General features: G+C 36.7%; 1 long non-coding RNA gene across 1 annotated transcript; it reads right to left on the reverse strand.

Moving 5' to 3' along the window:
- Positions 1-3,588: 3,588 nt before the first annotated feature.
- Positions 3,589-8,011, reverse strand: LOC132141978 (uncharacterized). Its single transcript, XR_009433981.1, has 3 exons — positions 7,290-8,011; positions 4,700-4,819; positions 3,589-4,415 (listed from the first exon to the last, which is right to left on the reverse strand). It is a non-coding gene; the product is annotated as an uncharacterized LOC132141978 (long non-coding RNA).
- Positions 8,012-8,479: the final 468 nt, after the last annotated feature.

An 8,479-nucleotide genomic window follows, 5' to 3' on the forward strand; every position in this document is an offset into this window, starting at 1 on the left:
TTAACGGGAACCCCTTTCCTAAATTTTTCATGTATAAATACACATTTATACTGTGTGTGAAACATGGTAAATATATTAGTAATACAACATATTAAAAAAAATAATAATAATATATAAACGCAAGATGATGTTTCAAATCAATGAAGTGGCTGGCTTTGATTTTTCTTTTTTACTATTGTCAGAACAAATTATTATGATATAAAATGTTATATTAAATTATAAAAGTGTTGAATCTCTCTCAGCTTGGATTATAAGGGATATTTGTGTGCAGCTATTTGTGGACAGCATGTGATAAGATCCACACATTTTATATTTGTCTTTTTATATAAGTCTTCAGATGAATGTTAACATGACATTTTTATCACATTACTTTAAAACATTGCCACTATAACAGAGATGTGATATTATATTGAGCCATACGGAGCACACAACCTTATTGAAGACCATAATTTGCTTGCATATGCTAAGAGCCAACACCAATATTCAGCATTGAAGTCTCTCAAGGGAAATTACATTTCCACAGGCAAATTACATTTAACAGCTTGACAAATGTATATCTGTTAGTGTGAATGAAATGAGTATTAATGGTTATTATTTATCGCCTACTCCTTTCTTAAAGGAATATTCTGTCTTCAATTTCTCATGTTGTTACAGTATTCAGATATGGCACAGCAAATTGTGTCACAGCAGGTTTAACATCAATGATGACAAATGTCATTCGTTCTCATATGTCTTATAACTTTAACAATATGGCACATTAGCGTATGCACATATTCAATCACACAAATTAGAGAGTTATAGCAGAAAGAAAAGACTGTCTAACCAGAGATAGTTTACCTAGAAAATAAAACTGTGTTATTTACTCACCCTCGAGTTTATTTCTTATCTTGAACAGAAAAAATATATTTTAAGGACTATGTGGATATGGGGTAAAAACATACTATGGAAGTCATTGGAAACAGAAACAGGTTACCTACATTTTTCAAAAAAATCTTTTTGGGTTTAGCAGAAGAAGTTGAAGTACCCCTATAAATATACATTTTCTCCTCTCACAGAGCTTTTTGCTCACCATTCACTTTAATTATATGGAAAAGAGCAGAATGAACATCCCGTCTCCTTTAGTGGTCTCTAGAGGAAAGAGAGTAACACAGTTTAACAACATGAGTACATGATGAAATAGTTTTTTATTTTTGGGTAATCTTGAATGCTTAATTTGATACTATTTTTTTAGGATGAGTGTTCAGGTTAAGGCACTGGAGGTACTGTACTTTGAAGTGAAAACTCCTTCCACTGGAGAGGGTTTTGATGCTGAACCATGTTCTTTAAAAATAATGAGGGAAGGGGATGGTGGGTGTTCAGAGAAGGAAAGAAAGACAGGAAAACATATGAGGAATAGCAGAAAGGGAAATGTTTCCCACCAATTTCAGATCACTAGATGTGTTAGCTGAGGAAGAAAATGAGTTGGGAAGAAAGGCTGGTTTCTTGGTTATTACTAGCCACTGACTGACAAAAAAACAAAGAATAAACATGGGGGTGGAGAGAAACCAGTCACCATGGGTTTAGTTTATAAAATGTGCACAATGTCACTCGATTGCTCCAGTTATCTGCAATGACAGTTCTCTTACTGTGGCTCGAATGGCTCAAAGAAGGCCTGCTTTTGATTATTATCAGTTTATCAGATACACTACTTATGGTGGCATGATATCCAAGCTGGATATTTTACCCATAATATTCTGATCGTTTACTCACCCTCATGCCATCCTAGATGCATATGACTTCTTTTCTTCAGAGGAACACAAACAGAGAGGTTTATGAAAAGTTATTCATCTGTGTGAATTCATATAATCCAAATGGATAGATTCCCCAAAGCTGATGCTTCTAAAAACAGACAAAAAGAACACTGCAGTAATCCTTACAACCTAAGATGATACTTCAATGTCCTCTGATGCAAAAAAAAAACAGATGTATGTGAGACAAATACTTTATTTTATTTTGTTTTATTTGTTAGATCGGTGTTTATATAGCTCTATTTATATAGCATCAATTTGTATTAATTTTCGCAAGGTGCATTGACCGTCATTGGGTTGGGGAAGCATTGGCTAAATGCATTTTCTAACACTTGTTTTTAAATAATTAATTGCACTAAATAAATGAATGCACATTTTCCAATTCTATTTCTTTCAGTTAACTTTTATGCAGGATCACTGACCCAATAAATTAACCCAAAAAATAAAATAAACTATTTGCACATGATACCCACAATATTACACAAGCTGGCATCATACAGTGCTGAAGTCTTGAAGACTTGAGCTGCTCATACTGACATTGACATTTGCCTTAGGAAAGAGCTGCACACCAATCACAACTTTGTTAACCTGAGTGTGGAAGCAGGCTTAGTAAGTACGGCAGAAAGTTCAATTATTCCATATGCATATTCCATATTTAACAAAGCAGAGGGGAATATAGGGAAATGTCCATTAGATCTCAGACTAAAGGGAAAGAACGAAGTGGGAATGGTAAAATTATGCAAAAGTTATCCTTTTGACACTCCCTTGGTTTGCTGGAGATTTTTATAATTCAATCTTCTTTTTTTTCTTCTTTTTCTCTCTTTTTTATATTAAACTGCAGGTTGTATAATTCATAGAAGGGCCAAGGGTTAGTAACCAACTGAAGTCTCTCTGCAGATCCGATTTGCAAGTCTAAATGAACTGCTGGATATGAACTGCTGTATTACTGAAACGTGACTAGGGTTTCTCAGAGCTCAGGGTATTGAGCCTATGCATTTTTAATTTGGGGAAATAATTTACTTCAGTAAACCAGTTGAGAATGGGAAAACACATTTCTAGACAACAGTCACGGCAATGGGGTTGTTTTTAATCATACTAGGAGTCAAAGGGTTTGCTTTAAAATGTTGAAAACTTGGGATAGAAGTTCTGCATAAATTTGGAATGGTTCCATTGAACAGTTGCGTTGGCAAAGCAAACCAGGTGAAGATTTCCCATGTGGATTCAGCTGTGGGCAAACAATCATAAGACCATTCTTTGAGATACAGTCAGATTCCATAATTTCCAGCATTCAAGCATACATTTGAATGTACATAAATGTCAAAGTAATATTCATAAGTAAAAAGTGTCAAAAAGGTGTATTTCTATTCCTTTTAGAAATGTTGAAATCCCTGTTAGTCCAATTAATTTTAGACAACTTTAAATGCAGTTTTTCTAAATGTCTTTATTAATGTTGGACTCACTAGACTTTCACTGTCTGGACAAAAGTGAAGTCTGCTTTATTGTCAGTTCTTCCACATGTACACACTAAAAAATGTTGGGTTAAAAATAACCCAATAAGTAACCCAACTATGGGTTGGTATAGCACCTTCCCATCTATGGGTTATTTCAACCCATCCCATTGGGTTAAAATCCTGTTGGGTTAAAAGTTACCCAACAGTTGAGTTAATTATTTATATTAATTAACATCAGTATTTTTATAAAAAATTACTTAATACAACCATATTTTGAAACTACTTTGTTGTAACTTACAGATTTTATTTTAATATGCAACACATTTACAAATATATTTTAAAATATTTTATTTAAATGTACAAGAAAGTGTAAAAATACAACTGACATTTTCAAGATGTACAAATGTGTCAATTCATATTCATATCAAAACACACAAATGTGCTAATACAGTTCACAGCTGTGACCTAATGGTTAGAGTTGGACCTGTAACCCAAAAGTCGCAGGTTTGAGTCTCGGTGCTGGCAGGAGTTGTAGGTGGAGAGAATGAATGAACAGTGCTCTCTTCCACCCTCAATACCCATGACTGAAGTGCCCTTGAGCAAGGCCCTGAATCCCCAGTTGCTCTCCGGACGCTGGATCTATAGCTGCCCACTGCTCTGGGTGTGTGTTCACTTCTCACTGCTGTGTGTGTGCACTTGGATGGGTTAAATGCAGAGCACCAATTCCGAATATGGGTTACTACACTTGGCAAATATTACGACTTTCAAATAAAGTGAACATAACATATAATAAAACAAAAAATAATAATAAAATCAAGTAATAATAATAAAAAATATACTGCTGGACCTACTGATGATCAATAAAATAAAAAAAAAGTTTTTTTTACAGATTACTAAATACAAAGTTTTTAAGGAGGAGACAGTGTGCAGAAGAAACTATTAAAGACTGTGTGTTCCAAAAACTCTCAAATATGAGCAGAGGGCTTTGGGTAGTAGATGTCATATACAAAGAAATGTTTGAAACACAGATCGACTGCTTGTAGTATCGTCTCCTGTTCCATCACCTCCCCGTTTAAAATAATAAAAACTAGGGAGGAGTTTTCCTTGTCACCAAGCACCAGGACATGTGGACTCTGGCTTGTCTCGTGATTCAAGTACAGCACTAATTAGTGCCAACCTTAAAAGAATTTAAAAAAAAAAGTTCAGTTAACATGCATTGTGTTGATATTTCATTGATACACTCACTTTACAAATGAGTGAATTTAAATGAGTTAAAAGCTATAGCGAATTTAAATTGGTTAAAGTGATAATTCAACCAAAAATGAAAATTCTGTAATCATTGTTTTATTCAAAATATCTTCTTGGAACGATTTGTATTGTACAACGTGTGTCTTATACAAAATAAATAAAGGTGACTTGACTACACAGGGCACTGTAATTTTAAGTGTTGCTTTTACTTACAGGTTGAATGTCAATGAAGGACCGCTTCATTTCCGTGTATGATGTGCACACCATTTTTCTATTTGTGTGGTATGGTGCAGATGGCAGGAAGGGTTTTAAAGACAATTTCTGCACGAAGGCCTTTAAATGACAAAAGTACAGAGATTTTACAGACAAGTAAAAAAAAAAGCTAAGCTTACAGTTTACATTTTTACAGTCTTTGTGGGGATCTACTATCATTTGCACTAAGACAGCGGTTCCCAAAAGCTACGCACAAGCTTCCACTTTTAAGAGGACGAGTGACAGACACAGGCTCAGTAACAGAAAGCACCAATAGCATCCAGCTGCAGCCCCGCAGACTCACCTCCGGCTAGACACCACTGGCTGGACACCAGTGGATAGACTGCCTACGTCATTATTTTGTGTTTCATATATTATTTTCAGACATGAGCAGACTTCTCACATAACATTACGCATTTAACGAACACATACAAGCGCACACTTTGGCAGAATTCAATTCAAATAGTCATCAGCAGCCATTAGTTCGGTAAAATTGAGCATCAGAATGGACAAATTTGTTTTTAAGGGAGAAAATAAGAAATGTGGAAAATGTCTGCGATTGAACACATAGAAAAAATTATAGTCGCAGTATCAGTAGTGAAGGAGAAGTGCTGGTTTTTCGGTTTGCCCCGCAACTCACTTGAAGAAGTCCAAGCAAATGGAAACACCATATACTATGCAGCAATCATCCTTAATTGAAGAAATGTGGCAAAACATCTCTGGAGAGAACCTCATATTATTAAATTCGAAAGTGCTTTCCATACATTTGTGAACGCACATTTTCATGCAATGTCGCGCGTCAAGTCATGCTCCAGTGCGCTTCTTACACGTCTTACACTGCATCTTAAGCCTATGTTATACTTTCTGCATTCGCGGGGAGTCCGCTATGGACCGCTAGGTAGGCGTGACGTAAAAATCTTCATCGGAGAGTGTGCGCCGAGGCTCTGAGCAGACGACTGCGCGGACAGGTGCGTGTGGTCAGTAGTCTTCAAAAGCACAATTGCACATGTGCAGCCAGTGTGAAGAAGCCCATTGCTACTGGAACATGTGCAATCCGTCAACAAAGAAGAATATAAAGACAATCAGATGTGCAATAATTCTGGGCAACTGTTTGTTCACATGTTTGTTGCAGAGCGGACCATCAGTGTACGCTTTCGGAAGTATAAATGGAAGAAGTCTGCGTCTGCGCTGACCGTGTACACAACCGGATCGTTCATGCGGAAAGTTTAACACAGGCTTTACAATTGCAACTTCACTGTGCTGTTACTACTGTACATCAAGCCGAATTTCACAAAATTGTGTTTAGCTCCCGACAGCATCAGGTGTTTTATTTATATGGGGAGTAGAATTATTTATTTATTTAAATGAATGTAATCGATAAGATATCATAATATTTATGCTATAATATTATAAATCAGGTTGGTTTGTATTGGTGACGTAATATGTAAATGATATGCGTGCGGCCCGCGAGACTTGCACTTGGACCATAGTGCGGCCCTCTGGTAAAAAAGGTTGAGAACCACTTTAACACAACGGTTATAGAAATTAGAACGACAGTACATTGAATTAAATTGCAATGAAGTTACAAACGATCCACATCATTAAAGAGAATAAGCTCCGAAATAGATAAAATAAATAAAAACGAGGATCAATCTGAAACTTTTCAAGAGCGACAATAAAATTAGCCTACACAACGATCTACAACATAATTAAGTTGCAAAGAGCATAGGCTCAAACATAAAATAAAATAAAAGAGGATGCATCTGGAACTTTTCAATTGCAGCGCAAAAGTTACTCAGCCTGCAGCGAGAGAGAGATTTCCTCAAGATTTTTTCTTCGCTCATTTTCTTTCTCTATTCTCTTCGTCTCTGTTGCCTCCAAATCCTCACTCTCTCTTGGCCCCTCTCCTCCTGACTAACAACTTTATCATAAGATGTCCGACAGTTTCCCTGATTTCAGCCAGTTAAGCATATTTATAATATATATTATGAAATTAATGAAACGAGTTGGCACGCATATAGCCTAGCCTGCAGTACATAAAAGAAGAACAGTGCGTAGAAGACAGCATCTGTCTTCTACGTTTCCATCGAAAACTAATAAATTATAGTTTTTTATTTAAAATAAAAGCGATTACAAAGGAAATGTTTACTGTTCATGTTTTTTATTGTATGGAAAAATCCCACTTAAAAAAATAGACCGCCATTACATTTTTCCTTTCACGCACCCCCTGGTGGCAGCTCGCGTACCCCTGGGGGTGCGCGCCCCACACTTTGGGAATCTCTGCACTAAGAGACAGACTTAACCAATTTTCACTCGCTCCAGAAAATTTGGCAATATTTGCGGCTAATGTGAGTATATTTTCCCACCCTTTACCCTTTGACTGATTTGGACTTGTAGGGAGGAACAAAAGTACACTGTAAATGAATGGAAGCTTTGTTGGACGGAATACAACAATACACTTCCTCATTTGTCCTTTTTCATAATTTTTGGAAGTTATAGGTCTAAGTAAAATAGAAAACGTATGTATCATTAATTTAAATAGGTTACTTACCTTGAAATGTTTCAGTTAACAGGCAGAAATTCTATTGTTGCAATTTTTCCTTCACGAAAAAGTCCATTGTCTAAAACAAGTATAAACACATTTAGTACAATACATTTAAAAAACATGTCAATCAATCTAGCTTCATAAGAGAAACTGCTGTAATTATAGGGTATTCCAATAGATGCATAACAATATTCAATATGAATAAATCATTAAAACACTTTTACAGTACAATTAATTAGTGCTGGTGCGCTAAGACGAATATGGCTTCTGTTTTACGCTCCCCTCTTAAAGGTTTGTTGTAGGAGTAACGTTAACGTTATGTAAATTAGGGGCACTGGTATAAATTTTCTCTGAAAGAGCGGATTACCTCACGACTGCGCGCTTTTCTTTCGTCTGGGTTTTGAACTTTTATAACAGAAAATTGCAGGTTCATTCAAACGATTCTCACGGAGTCTGCTGTCTGTCGCATGACTGATGTGTGTGAGCTCAGCTCGAGCAGCTTCTTTCACTGGTCCGATCCGATAAATGGTCCGTGCGGCTTTTCTAACATTTTTATTAACTTTAAGTAATACTTGTCTAAACATTTTTTGCAGCTAATCTTTTAGTGAATTAATACTGGCGAACAAACAGGAATAGCCGTCATTTACAATCGATCTGATTATCTGGGGGAAACAAACGGACTAAAGGGAATTAAAACTTTTTTAACGTATAAAAAAACAAGAATTAATGTATCAGACACATTACTTAATGTTATGACAGTTATATATGACAGGACGCGTTGCAGGCGCCATACCAAACAGTGATGCAGCTCGTCAGGATGCTCTTGATGGTGCCTTTGTAGAAGGTGTACATGATGGGGGGCGGGGATCTGGCTCTTCTCAGTTTGCGGAGGAAGTACAGACGCTGATTTGATTTCTTTGCCAGTGCTGCTGTGTTTTCATTCCAGGAGAGGTCCTCTGTGATGTGCACAACCAGGGACTTGGTTCTGCTCACTCTTTCCACAGTCGCACCGCTGACGGTCAGAGGAACGTGCTGAGTGTGCGCTCTCCTGAAGTCAACAACAATCTCCTTCCTCTTCTCCACATTCAGAGAGAGATTGTTGTCACTGCACCAGCCGGCCAGGCGGCTCACCTCGCTCCTGTAGTTTGTCTCATCTTTGTTGCTAATGAGACCCACCACAGTCGTGTCATCTGCAA

The sequence above is a fragment of the Carassius carassius genome, chromosome 6 (assembly GCF_963082965.1).
Source record: "Carassius carassius chromosome 6, fCarCar2.1, whole genome shotgun sequence".
Classification (NCBI taxonomy): Eukaryota; Metazoa; Chordata; class Actinopteri; order Cypriniformes; family Cyprinidae; genus Carassius; species Carassius carassius.